The following is a 14,578-nucleotide window of genomic DNA, read 5'->3' as shown; positions in this document are numbered from 1 at the left end:
GGAACAGATGTGAAATGTGTGTGTGTGTGTGTGTGTGTGTGTGTGTGTGAAATCTGTAGATGTTTGCATTTGCACATCTATCCATGTGTGTATGTGTGCGTGCACAATATGACAGCCTAGCTCCTGAAATGAGGTGACGATACGTGTGTTTGTGTGTGTGAAGGCAAATTTTCGGCAGTATTCTTAGAGGCCTTTTCTCCCCTAAGATTCTCTTTTCACACTTTCCTGCACAACACATCTGCATCCAATGACCTGACTTAATGTCTCACTCAGGCAAACAAGATTGCAGAAGTGAAGAACAAAAGACCCATCACTCACAAAAAGGGACTCTTTTGGCTCAGAGTCATTTGACAGTATGTAACGGCATCCTCTGAGATAGTCTGGAGGTAATTGATTTTTTTTTCTCCTGTTTTTTCCCCCATTTCACCCATTCTCCGTTGCCTACTAATAGAATTAAATCAGGCCAAACAGGGGAAGGGTCCTGTGGAGGTGTTGTCAAGGTGCAGTCATCAGCATGCATTAGCAGGCCCTGAGAGGTTTCTTTGCGCACGCCTCATCTACCGTCCTCCTTCAAGGGATTAACAGACAGACAGCAATAACCAGGGAGATTAACACAAAGGATGGTCACAATTAGCCGTCAAACTGTAAACATCTTATAACACAAAATGCGATTAGGGGCCTTTGCCGAACATGGAAGGCTTTACATGCTTCATTAATTGTGGATGTACTACTTTCGAAGTTGTTTGTGTTGTTTCTTATTAGTTATTGTTTTTAATTGTGTGTGCTTGCTTGTTGAAATCGCGCTATCACGGCTAATGCTGTAAAACATGTAGAAACTGCGAAAGTGATGCATTTATGATGAGGACGAGTAATTGATGGACGGTCCCTATGAAATTGTTTTAATAAACAAATCAGACACTAATAAATGTTCAAATAAAAGCTGAAGACTGTGACAGTTACCAGCATGACAAAACTCTGCACTGGACAAAAGGCGGTGAGCTTGTGGATTCCAACCTAAACACATCTGATTGGCCATTGATTTGTAGAAATCATCAAACATGTCTGTGATTGGCTACATTGCTCACACATCTGAATATCATTTGATGCTTTCCAAAGCAGAAAAGGCAGATAAACTGGATTGTTTGCCAAATCTATTTCATTATCCTATTATTATGAAGGAAACCAAGAGTTATGGGCAGCTTTTCCATCTAAAAGCAATCAGCTAGACTATTATACACGCTAAACTAGTCCGACTCTCCCCCTTGGTCTGAAGAGGGGGCACAGGGATGCCCGTGGGGGAAAAGAGCATGGCAAAAAGAGTCACTGAAAAATCCCCACTACTGTCACAGAACACGCTACACTGGAAAGTCGAATGACAAGCGGAATGATACAATCAGTGAAAAGTCCCAGTGTTGCTGAAACTTTTCTGTAAACACTATATCATTATATCATTTTCACACATCATTTACTTGTAAAATTATTTGCATTACCTATTATTTTAATGACGTTAATGCAGCTGATAGGGGTTTTGTTAAGAATTTTCATTCTAGGTTTGTTCAGAATGTTTTACCTTGTCAAACCTGGAGATGGAATGATGTCGGACATCAAAGGCTTATCCATCATTGGGATCACTAAATCTTCTACTCATCAAATGTAAAAGATGAGAGAAAGCTGTATGATTTGTTGCTCGCCTGTTCAGCAAGATACCTCAAAGAGTTCCAGGACTCAGATTCACGTTTGAATTCATCCTTCTCATTACAGGTCCAGACATTTTCATCAATATACTTAAAAGATGTTTCACTTTTTTTTCTAATTTTGGAATGAAAGAAAATATAAGCTACAACTAAATCTGTTCGGTTCTGTTTTGAAACTAAAGGAGTACATAACATATTTAATTTTTGGCAAGAGAGAAAAGGAGAAAAACTTGAGACTGACTGATTCAACATTCCGCTCAGAAATGTATTTAATTATTTTAGCTAGAAGGGTGACAGTTTTAATATAAATACTTTGCAATTATACCTTTAGTATACGAAACTGGTACACTTAAGTCTGCTTAGTTGGAAACAACTACATTTTGCACAACTACAAATGCACTTTAATTTTGTGGAAGTAGTGCTGAAGTGAAACTATTGCAAGTATACTTTAAATATCTTGCATTTAAAGACTGATATTATTCAAAGATCATACAATCCAAACAGTATATTCCAAATATAATTTTTTATATCGTAGTATTGAGTAACATTAAATATGTAAATAGAGTTGAGCTATGCTTCTGAAATAAATGTATTTTATATTCATGTAAAATATATTTTTACTAGGGATATCTGCCACATCTTTTAAATCATGGCATAGAGTACATTACAGTCATACCAAATAATATGGAAACACTTTTTGAACTTATCCAACCTACTGTCTCCTGTTGGCTGCAATGCCTCAGAGTTTTTTAGTTTTATCCAAAACCAACGCTATCTCATGGACAATTTTTTACGTATTTCACGAGGTGGCTTATTCGTACGAATTTGTACGACCTCACTCGTACATATTTTATACGATTTGTCTAAACCCCAGTGATGGTTAGGTTTAGGGGCCGGGTTAGGTGTAGGTCGTCGTACAAATTCATACAAATTGTGCAACTCGTAAAATACGTACGATTTGGCAACAATCGTATGAATTTGTACGAGTGTGGTCGTACAAATTCTTACAAACAAGCCACCTTGCGAAAAATGTACGAATTGCTGTGAGATCTGGTTGCCAAAACCTATAGTCTTCCTTTACATTCTCTGTTGTTGCTGTAAAAAAAAATGCAAACAAAAAAGAGAGGGTTCACATAGCAATGTGTTCTATGCTAAGTCAGGACTATGGCTGAGGTAAGAGTTCTTTCATGGCCGTTTCTGAAAGAGGAGACAAAAGGAATCAATAAAAATCTCCTTGAATCTATCCCTCTTCACCAGAATCACATTCTTGACAGATGTGTTACCTCTTGTTATTCATCCGCTTTTGTTTTCACTCCATTCATCCCCCTTACAGAAGCAGAGCTACATGGCATGCGCAGGTTATTTTCAGACGTTAATATATGCATTTTAAAGACTTTGCCTTCATTTGAAGAATGCAACGGTTACCCACACCAAGATATCAGAGGAACGTTTGAAGTGAGTGCTCTCCTGCCCGCCTTTGTGTTCTGGGCTTGTAATATGAATGAATAATGTATCAGGGATTAGAAATTCATAATGCTCTTGTTTTCACCTTCCATGAAGCTTCCCCCTCTCACATATCCCTGCGCTGGCCTGTGAGTAAAATCTCATTATGGCAGATTCCCTGAGGTGGGAAGGGCCAGGCCTCGGAAACGGGCCGGACGGGCAACGGGAGACTGTATGGATGACGGAAGAAAACTTTTAATCACCTTTCACCAAAACCACTCCACCAGGGAAGGTTGGGCTGGAAATTAAAAGCACAAAAAACAAACAAGCAGAGTTTGTTCCTCTCTTCTGATGCCTGTAGTGTTTAAAGCTTCTAGGGAAAAAAAAATTCAATTCCGCTGAGCAAAAAAAAGGAAGATGACATCTGTGAGGCACATCGCCATGAGCCGCTGTGAACATGTTTATAGAAAGTAAGAGTGCGGGTGACGGGAGCTTAACTGTACTAACAGCTTCTAGAAGGTGTTAGTGATCGGTTTACACCACGTTTTACAAACCAAGTAGAAACCCATGGGCAAGGCTTACAAAGATTTTTCACACGTAGAAATTAGGAACATGTCTCTCACAACATCTACAACACAGTTTTGCCTGGTAATGAAGAATATCCACAGGGCATTTCTTTCAGGATTGTTCATAGGATATGCTGATTAGAGGTGGGAAAGAAAGCCCTGTAGCTAATAGTCTCTGAGATCCCAATTTCACAAAATGCTAAGAAAACTGTGGCTGCATCATTCAAAGGAGATAGGTAAAATCTGTCAGTGGCAAATAGCATTAAATCTAACAAACCGTTTTATGCTGACCACCTGCATTTTTATTTAATCATAATATTGTGAAATATCATTATAATTAAAAAATGACTGTTTTCTGTTTGAATATATTTTCAAATGGAATTTATTCTGTGATGACAAAGCTGAGTTTTCAGAAACCATTACTCCAGTCTTCACTGTCACATGAAGTCACACCTTTAGAAATTATGTCACACCTTTAGAAATTATTCCTATATGCTGATTTGCTGCTCAAGTATCACCATTTATCACTATTATTAAGACTGAAAACAGTTTAAAAAGAACCGCTTTATAAGAAATAAAAAAAATGTTCATTACATTATTAATGTCCCTTTTGATCAAATGAATGCATCCCTGCTGAATAAAAGTATTACGATCCAGAAAACACTTTGAGATGATCCAGAAAAAATCTCATTGATAGATTTTTAGATTGTCCTGGGATTCCATTAGCATCTACCTAATGGTTCTTTCCTTAATTTGCATGAATTTGAAATTGATTTTTTTCAGCACTTTATTAATGAAATAAAATGAAAATAAAATGACAATATTCAAAGAAAGCTTTCTTAACCACACTTTATTCCTTTGGTCGTCTTTTGCATCTTCACTATTTCTCTACAGGAATACCTCCTCCTCCTCCTCACAAACGTTTAGGTAAAGCTAATGTTTTCGTTTGCAGGCATAGAACCCAGTAAGGAGCGATAACATACTGAGAGGAGTTCACGAGGTGGAGGAGATGAGCAAAACAGTGGGTTACAGATGTTTAGAGATTTATTATATTAATAAACTTTGCCCTCTCAGGATACAAGAGGGAAGTTATGATGTATTTATTTCATTCCTGTGGTTATTATTTTCCTAAAATACTGCTGCTATAAATGTATTAAAGGACAGAATACAGTGCCAGCTTGCCTTAGTTCAAGTAGGGCCAATGCTTGTACTTTGCAGAAGTTGCTGCCCAGTTTCTGTCATAGAGATCTGCAAGGAAGGAGGGTGGAAGGTCACCATGGAAACCCAAGATATTTCATGTCTGTAAGCCACCTAGGGATCAATGAAATATTAAACTCAAAGACCATTCAGCAAACTAAGGGTATTAATAGTACCCCAACTTCTAGCCAGTGTGCTCTACGGCTCCGATAATTTGTAGTTACACAAAAAGATAGAAAAGAGAAAGATACTTTATTGATCTCTGAGGGAAAACTGTGTAACTTGGTTATTCTGTTGATCATCCTACAAGATGGTTAGAAGACGAAATGTGAGTTTAAATCAGTGCAGTCACTCCCTTTTTAATATATCAAGACTTTGATTCTGATGTTGTATACATGTAATTTCATGCTGTGCTTTCTGTCATTTAAGAAACATAACAAAATGCCTTTCCGTTTTTCTAACAACTGCGAGGATGGAAAACTGAAGGAGAGAATATAGCTGGCTCACAGTGTACAAATACAACAAATCAGCTTAAATTAAAATAGATTACAAACAGGAAATCCATCCTTATTACCCGGACCAAAGAGAATAGATTGATTAGATCTAAATGAAGGAAGGAGGAGACGTCAACACCTATAAAATCTGGATTAACAAATACTGTGCATTTGCTGAAATCATTATCTAATGAGTTAGATTTTATTTCATCGTTGTAAAATGCATATGTAAAAATCATGTATAGCACTTTTAAAAATCATAGACACTTTAGAGTGCAAAGTGATTAAACCATGTTTTGATGCACTGTATGAAACTTCTGTTTATTTTTTATTTTTCCTCACCCACCTCAAATCATGGAACAGAATGACATTGTTTGATATCGTGTATGATAAAACTGCACTATAAATATTGATGCTTTTCTAAACAGCTGCATTCGACTTATGGAAAAGAATAGCAGTGGGTGCAAATTTTGCTTATTAAAATGTATTTTGTTTCAGTCCTGATCAGTTTCAGGGTTGCTGGACTGAAGCAAATCATAGCAAAAAGGTACACTAGCTGATAAAGAGGTGATTTATCATTTAAATTGAGGCCATAGATAACTACTTGATCATGCTTTGAGAATGTGCATGCTGGAAAATATAAATGATAGCATTAATTACAATAATGCACAGATTTGATTTCTCAAGCATATTTCTTGTTTCTCAAAGTCAGTAGAATTCCAGCAGTGCTAATTTCTTCTCTATCTGCAGGATTAACGCACCGGGGGAGACATATGAAATTACTGACTGGATTAACATTCACATTGTCTGTTTTACCTTGGTAAAACCTTGATACTTTTGAAAATAATCTTCATAATAAATGCATTTAACAGTATTTTCATAAAAGTGTCTCCTCGCGTGCTAGCAGCTACTGTATACTCATAATAAAGATTGAGCAGAAACGTTCTCTTGCGATCCTACATGTTTTATGTTGGATGCATGTCACCCCTGCACTTACAAATAAATTGAGCCTGTCCATCACAAGATCTGAAAGATTCTGCCATTTTTATTCGTGGAACCTTCAAACTGCACTATGATTTATGATGTAGTCCAATGTAATCTCACTTATAGAGGAATGTGGACCAGCTTTAACAGCCTTTTCACAGTTTTCTACATACTAAATGTCATGAAATGACAGCTGTCTAATTTATAGCATCAGATGCATGCTTTTGCCAACTCAGCATTCATTGTGTTTGTACAGCACGAAGCTTGTTTATATTAACATTTATTTTATCATATCTTCTCAATATCTAGTAAAGTCATTTTTCTTGTTAGTTGATGCAAGTGCAATATGCAGACAATAAAAAATGGACAATAAAAATTGTTGATAAAATGTAATGAGTTTAATCAATCATTACAAAAGCAAATAAAAAATTGAATGTAGAAAGTAAAATGAATGAGATATATCTCATTAATCACTAAAAAGAGAGGGATCTAGGTTGCCAAAGCATCTCAAGAGAAGAAGCCCAGTTACAAAATACTATATCATGCATTTGCGTGGTAAATACATCATAAGCAATAGCAAAGGTGAACCTGAGAGTAACTACGTGTTGTAACATATTAAAAATAAACGTAAGACTTTGCTTACAAATGTTAAAGCATGAGTATGTACTGATACGTATATACATATGCATATGATGAAACGAAACAAACAATCAACATACAAACCTATCTAAAACACAAAGGCAATTATCAAGAAAGGCTAATCATAGTCACACAAATTTCCTCATTCACAATCAGTAATAATAGCCTATTAAACTTGCTGTCAGGTATGATGTTAAGCAACATTACAGCCTTGTAACACCAGCGTTTTCTTATTATCAGGGTGTTTTACAAACGTAATCAGCACAACAGACTGCATTCATAGTAAAGGCACTGGTGGAGCAGCAATTCACAATTCAGAACTCGGATTTATTTTTACCAGTGTATAATTAACCTAAATGACCTGAGGTCAAATCATGATTACAGTATTTTATCAAATGGTAGTGGTGCTGCTCGGCTTCATGTTTAAATGGTGCGTTATCTGTGTGAGAGCTTGCAGTAAAGCATGATGCAATATCATCTGTAGCCTAGTTTGGACAATATCTAGCGTATTTTATTTATTCAACTCTCAGGTGACTGTAGAAACCCACTTAGAGTCTGACTCCTCATACAAACCCTCAGACAACAAAAGAGTGGAGATATAGGCCTACCCACATGCACTGCCACATGGGATACAATAGTCCACTGCTATATTGAAAGCTTGATAACAATGTTTAGACTTGATGAGCAGCACTGGACAGCACAGTACCTTAAAGGTTTCTTGCATTGAAATGGCTTGTGATTGGCCAAAATGGTAGGTTATATTATATGTATCCTTCTAATACTGTAGAACATGAAAGAAGTCTAGTGAGTATGAATTTTTTTTTGTTTGTTTTTTTGTTCTGGCAATATTTTTTCATCCTTCAGGCTAGTATATTATGCACCAACTATATCTTTTTTATATATATTATTTCAAGGACTTTTTCAGTCAACAACTTTATAATTGGACCATATTTGCCCAACTGCATGACTATTTGAAGCAAATGCATTGACAACCATTGCAATTTGCTGTCATTCAGCGTTTGTTTCTCTACAAAAGAACAATAACAAGCACCTAAATCTCAGCACGTCCTTAGTTTTACAGTATGTTCTATTTCTATTTTTGAGCTTTTGAAAGAAAATATGAAATCTGTCAGACTCTGTTCCATGTGTTCCCTTATGCCCATATTTGGTAGTTCCTGTTTCCTGTTTTATTAAGTTCCATTTGTCTCAGCTGTGTTCTTTTAGTTATCCTTGATTATTCCTCACCAGTTTCTGTTCTGCCTGATTGTGTTTCATGTGTTTATAAACCCTGTGTTGTGACGTTTCCATCATCTGTGATATTGATGTTGTGTTTTATGTGAGTTGTGCACTGCCTTGTGTCACACCTTTGGATTGTTTATGGAAGACTGTTTATTTTTTAGTTTATCCTCATCTTTGTTTTGCCACAGAAGGTGATCATGACACTACCGTATGGTAGTATAATGGACACGCTCTCAAAGCACCAGTTGTAAATCTGGGAGTTCGAGGAACTTTTAAGTCTGGATTAGGTTAATTATATACTACATAGAATTTAACAGGACAGTGTAACATTTTATGTTGTGTGTATTTTTGAGTGTATTTAAAAAAAAAAAAAGTTTTTAATCAGTTTATTCAACTGTTTCTTCTTACATGAAACTACTGAACATTGATATAGAAGGTAAAAATGTATATCTAAATGTGTACAGAACAAAGTTCTGTAACAAAGAAATGTGATCTGTAAATATGTGTAAGTAGAAACGTTTGGATATTGGTACGTTCCCAGTATCTTTGCTAACAAATATATGTTCCAAGACATTTTTTGCTAATGTTCCAATTTAATTATAAAAAGGATTATTACTTAAAGCTGCGATAAGGAACTTTGGCGCTCTAGCGGTTAATAAACAGAACTGCTTGCGTCTTGCGGAAGAACATCGTAGCCGGAACTACTTCTCTCTGTTTATGTCTATGAAGAATCACAAAGGTACTGGGTTACTCCGCCGCGGTACCCCCGAAGCAATCTAAAATAGTCCGAATATAAACACTTATTATAGGTGCACCCTAGTGATTCAGGACAAGACAAAAACCCGGTTTGGAAAATGGATTCATGGTGTACTCGCTTATTATATACATTTTTCTACATTTTGAACACAAACAAAGTTACGGACCGCAGCTCTGATTGGTTATTTTTTACCGGGAGCGATGGAGTTTCTACAAATGGCAATAGGACCACTGGGAGGAGCCAGAGGAGCTTGATTTTTTCACAGATTATCTGTCTCATATTCTATTGTCAGGACATAATGACCGGTTTAATAAATATGTAAAAAATATTTTTTTACAAAAGTTCCCTACAGCACCTTTAATGTTCTATGAACATTCAAATCAAGTGTGTTTTTAAGTGTTTTAATTTAAAATTTTAAATATAATTTGTTTTGTGTAAAAGTTAATGGCACATTACATTTTATCATTTAGCAAACACAGGTACGTTACTTTTGAATGTTGAAATTTGAAAGTTCAAAAGTTGAACGTTGAAAGATCAAAAAAAATAATAATTAATTCCCAAATAAAACATTTCAGGAAAAAAAAAGCTTTCCATGAATGATATAAATGATAAATATTTATATCATGATATATATGAATGATATAAATACTCTTTTTGTGCTAAGATTGAGTACATTAGTACAGGCCAGAGAGCTCTGAATGCACATTCCATTAACATTACTGGAAGAATGTTTGTTCATAACTAAGAGAAATTTGCCAGAACATTATCCAAAGTTCTAAGAATGTTCTTTGTTAGCTGAATATTTGATTCGGCATTGATTTAGTTGAATAAAACTCAGCTACTGTGTGTTGAAGATGCACAACGATATAATTCCATTTTAAATTTGCTAGAAGATATTTTCATCAATTAAACAAAAATAGACAAACCAATAGTAGCTCGTTTTTTATTGAGCTATTGACATTCAAAACAACAACCATTTATCCAAAGGTAAGACCCTGATGGAAAACTGAATAGTAGCAGTTAACAGGTGAGTTCATACATAATAGAGTACCTGTTCGTATCTAGTATAACTTACTGTTGTCAATCTGTTACGTGATGTTTTTTTTTAGGCAGTAGTCCTAATGTTACTCTGCTATCTGGTTTTCAGGCTGATTGCCATTTTTCTCTGACCTAATAACATAACTTGTGTTAAATGTGCACTTGTAAATGGTTAAAGAGTTAATGCAGGCGTGGATAGCTTTGGTGAGGTGCTGATGGTAAATGTGCTGTGGCAGGCTGAAGGGTTAACGGCCGACTGCTCTTTTCCAGTGGGGAGTTTCTCTCTTGCCATTTCCCTGTAGTAAAGCAAGCTGAGCACTGGTCAGGGATGCCCACTGGCTCTCATTAAGAGATGCCAAATCATTATGGATCCCTTCCCTTCCTGCAAAGCTCCCCTAAACCTCTGGCGGCTCACGGCTGTGAGCTATCATTAGCAGATGACAAACCCCATTAGAGTACCCCCTCTCTGGGCTGGCGTGGATCTGACAAGACCTCTTTAGCCTTCAACCAGTTCAAAAGCAAAAAAAAAAAAAAAAAAGGCATAAAAATAATTTTTGGTAAATACACCCATACGGAAAGTCAACAGCACTGAGATATTTCCACACTATCATGTATGCACATAGCCTGGCTTATATAGCCACTTTATTTAAAAAAAAAGAAACATGTGTGTGGCAATTTGTACTTCTGGTCTTCTGCTTCCAGTTATTTTAGCAGTGAAAAAAAAAAACCTGATATGCTGCTTGATATTGCAAACTAGTATTTCTTATCATATGGTTTTAATACATTATCATATTCAACAACACTTTATTTAAAGATGTCTTTGTTACACATGGTACATATTCTTAATACAGTATTAGTACAAAATTATGCATAATTGCATGCAATAACCCTAGCCAAACCCTAATCCTAAACCTAACCACAGTTAGTACATTTATAAATTAATATTACTCAGTACTATTATAATATTACTTAAATGTACAATTACACTCATATTCATAAACAGACTGGTTTGTGGTTCAAATAGTTTTACCTTTTACTGCTCTTATTATTCTAGTAGCAGAGCAACTAATGAATCAGAGGTCCTGTACATTCACAGAATACTTCCATGTTGCAAAATAATGTGGATACAGACATGCAGTACATAAGAACAAGTTGGCTTTTTTTCTTTAATTCCTTATTTTTGGAACTAGCTTTCTAAGCTACTTTTCCACAGAAGCTGGTATGGCAAATGGTATAATCATTAGGTGTGTATTTTGAATTTTGAAATTTGTACCGTATGTAAGAAATCAATGCATGGAACTCTCTCTGCCTGCTTTATTTTAAAGCTTGTAGATCGAAAACCTTGTTATGGGGAGTTTGTGGTCTTATCCATTTGGAATGCTTTGACTTCACAGTCCCACCCTGACGGCCCTCCACCCGACACCAGGTTTTAATTAGAGCAATTTGGATGGGACCAGCAGCCTAGCTTTCTCAGTCCCCACAAAGTCTTGCATGCCTACTAATTTAAAGGGATCTTGATGCCTGCAGGACTTTTATATCCTTCCAGGCAGAAGTGTGCAACGCATGCCCACTTTCATGTGGAAAACTTCACATGTGACAAAGAGACTTAGCTGCTAGTAATGTCGCCATTATTGAACCTCAGAGAGGTTTTCAAATGGGCCTTCAGACAGCATTGGTCTGTTTGAGCCTGGCTTCAAGTGTGTGCAGCAGCTGTGTACAGTCTAACCCTGAACCAATAAAGACTGTGAAGCCTTGTGTGCACACTTTGTGGTTGTGTACGTGTATGTGATGAGAGAGGGGGACTTGCAAGCCTTAATGCACAGCTGGGGTAAATTTACTCCAGGGGCAATAGCGAAGAAGGCCTGCTGTTTCCAAAGAGCCTGTGCAATGAAGTGTGCTTCCATTGTCTGGAAGTAGGGCAGTGGCACAATGAGGCCTGGACCTGAGAGACCATCTCACCTTGGCTGGAGAAAGCTGTTATGCTACAACCAGGCGATTCGCACAAAAATAAAAAAACTGAAAAAAATAATTACCTTTTTGGTGTCCTGGAATGTTTTGCTAAAAGCAATCTTGTTAGTAGGTTCACTAGCACTTTTAATGTGGTGAAATATTCAGTGGACAATGCACAGTCAGTTGATCATTGTCTCAAAATTCACCATGATGCAAAGCCTGAAGGAATTTATTTGTTTTTCTTCTATTCTGCTAACAGTAGGAAATATTTGACTGCTGAAAGCTGCAACTGACCTATCAGAAAGAAGAAGGATTTTTCAGTGAGTATGGGGAACATAGAATTAACATTTTATATTGAAATTATACTGAAAATCAAAAGATAACAGCTATCAGAATGTCTATTCCCCCAGTGCATTGCCCCACTTTCAGAGGACTTGCTCATTCTCCCGGGGGTCACCTTCACACTATAGCATAATCACATATGGCAGGTAGACATTGTCATCAGTGGAAGCCAGGGTCATGCCATCACAAGTGAGTGACAACTACATTCGTTTCACTGCTTCTCTTATCTGTACCTCTCCATCATAAATCACTGTTTTTTTTCTGTGGCCTGTCTGTCCACCCACTCAGTCCTGTGTTCTGGTCACCTCATGGGTTCAGAAAAAAATTAACTTGGAGGATGGGAAATAAGTCCGAAAATTAGTCTGTGTTATCTCGGTAGGATAGCGCAAGATTGTTTTGGCCAGCTACATGGAGCTTAAATTCTAGATGCTGTCAGTCACTATAAAACCATGAGATGGCCAGTGAATAACACTTTTTCTTTCTAATAATGTTTGAACAGTTGTTTTATGAAGGAATAATTGTTTGGAAATACATTTACAAGGTTTTAGGAAGCATGATCTTTATTGATTTTGACATTGGGATGAAATGTTCTACTTTACCTGAACTTACCTGAACTTTACCTGAAGGCAAATGTAACATTTCATTACATTTTTACTTTATTTTGTCAAAATCCCATCACATTCACCCTCAAAACCCCCAAACCATATTTAATATAGATTTAAATATATGTTAAACTTTTAAATACCTGTGCATATAAATAAATATACAGGAGCATCTCAATAAATTAGAATGTTGTGGAAAACTCATTTATTTCCGTAATTCAACTCAAATTGTGAAACCTGTGTATTAAATAAATTCAAAGCAAACAGACTGAAGTATTTTAAGTCTTTGGTTCTTTTAATTATGATGATTTTGGCTCACATTTAACAAAAACCCACCTATTCACTATCTCAACAAATTAGAATCTTTCATAAGATCAATAAAAATAAAATAAACATAAAAACATTTTTAGTGAATTGTTGGCCTTTTGGAAAGTATGTTAATTGACTGTAAATGTACTCAATACTTGGTAGGGGCTCCTTTTGCTTTAATTATTGCCTCAATTCGGCGAGGCATGGAGGTAATCAGTGTGTGGCACTGCTGAGGTGGTATGGAAGCCCAGGTTTCTCTGACAATGGCCTTCAGCTCATCTAAATTTTTGGTCTCTTATTTCCCATTTTCCTCTTGACAATACCAGCTTTTTGAAGATGCTGATTTCATTTATGGGGTTCAGGTCTGGTGAGTTTGCTGGCCAGTCAACCAAACCAACACTATGGTCATTTAACCAGCTTTTGGAGCTTTTGGCAGTGTGGGCAGGTGCCAAATCCTGCTGGAAAATGAAATCAGCATCTTCAAAAAGCTGGTCAGCTGAAGGAAGCATGAAGTGCTCCAAAATTTCTTGGTAAATGGGTACAGTGACTTTGGTTTTCAAAAAACCAGCAGATGACATTGCACCCCAAATCATCACAGACTGAAACTTAACTCTGTACTTTAAGCAACTTGGGCTATGAGCTTCTCCACCCTTCCTCCAGACTCTAGGACATTGGTTTCCAAATGAAATATAATTCTTGCTCGTCTGAAAAGAGGACTTTGGACCACTGGGAACAGTCCAGTTATTCTTCTCCTTAGCTCAGGTAAGACACCTCTGACATTGTCAGTGGTTCAGAAGTGGCTTAACAAGAGGAATACCACAAGTGTAGCCGGTTGTGTGGTGGCTCTTGATGCCTTGACCCCAGCCTCAGTCCATTCCTTGTGAAGTTCACTCAAATTCTTGAATCGATTTTGCTTGACAATCCTCATAAGTCTGCAGTTCTCTCGGTTGGATCTTTTTCTTCCACACTTTTTCCTTCTTCTCAACTTTCTGTTAACATGCTTGGATACAGCACTCTGTGAACAGCCAGCTTCTTTGACAATTAATGTTTGTGGCTTATCCTCCTTGTGAAGAGTGTCAATGATTGTCTTCTGTCATTTTGCAACTGTCAGATCATTAGTCTTCCCCATGATTGTGTAGCCAAGTGAACCAAACTGAGAGACCATTTTGAAGGCTCAGGAAACCTTTGTAGGTGTCTTAAGTTGATTAGCTGATTGGTATGTCACCATATTCTAATTAGTTGAGATAGTGTTTTTTTTGTTAAATGTGAGCCAAAATCATCACAATTAAAAGAACCAAAGACTTAAACTACTTCAGTCTGTGTG

This window comes from Carassius auratus, unplaced genomic scaffold (genome assembly GCF_003368295.1).
Source record: "Carassius auratus strain Wakin unplaced genomic scaffold, ASM336829v1 scaf_tig00002448, whole genome shotgun sequence".
Lineage (NCBI taxonomy): Eukaryota > Metazoa > Chordata > Actinopteri > Cypriniformes > Cyprinidae > Carassius > Carassius auratus.
The sequence above is the reverse complement of the archived record's forward strand: the minus strand, read 5'-3'. Positions refer to the sequence as shown.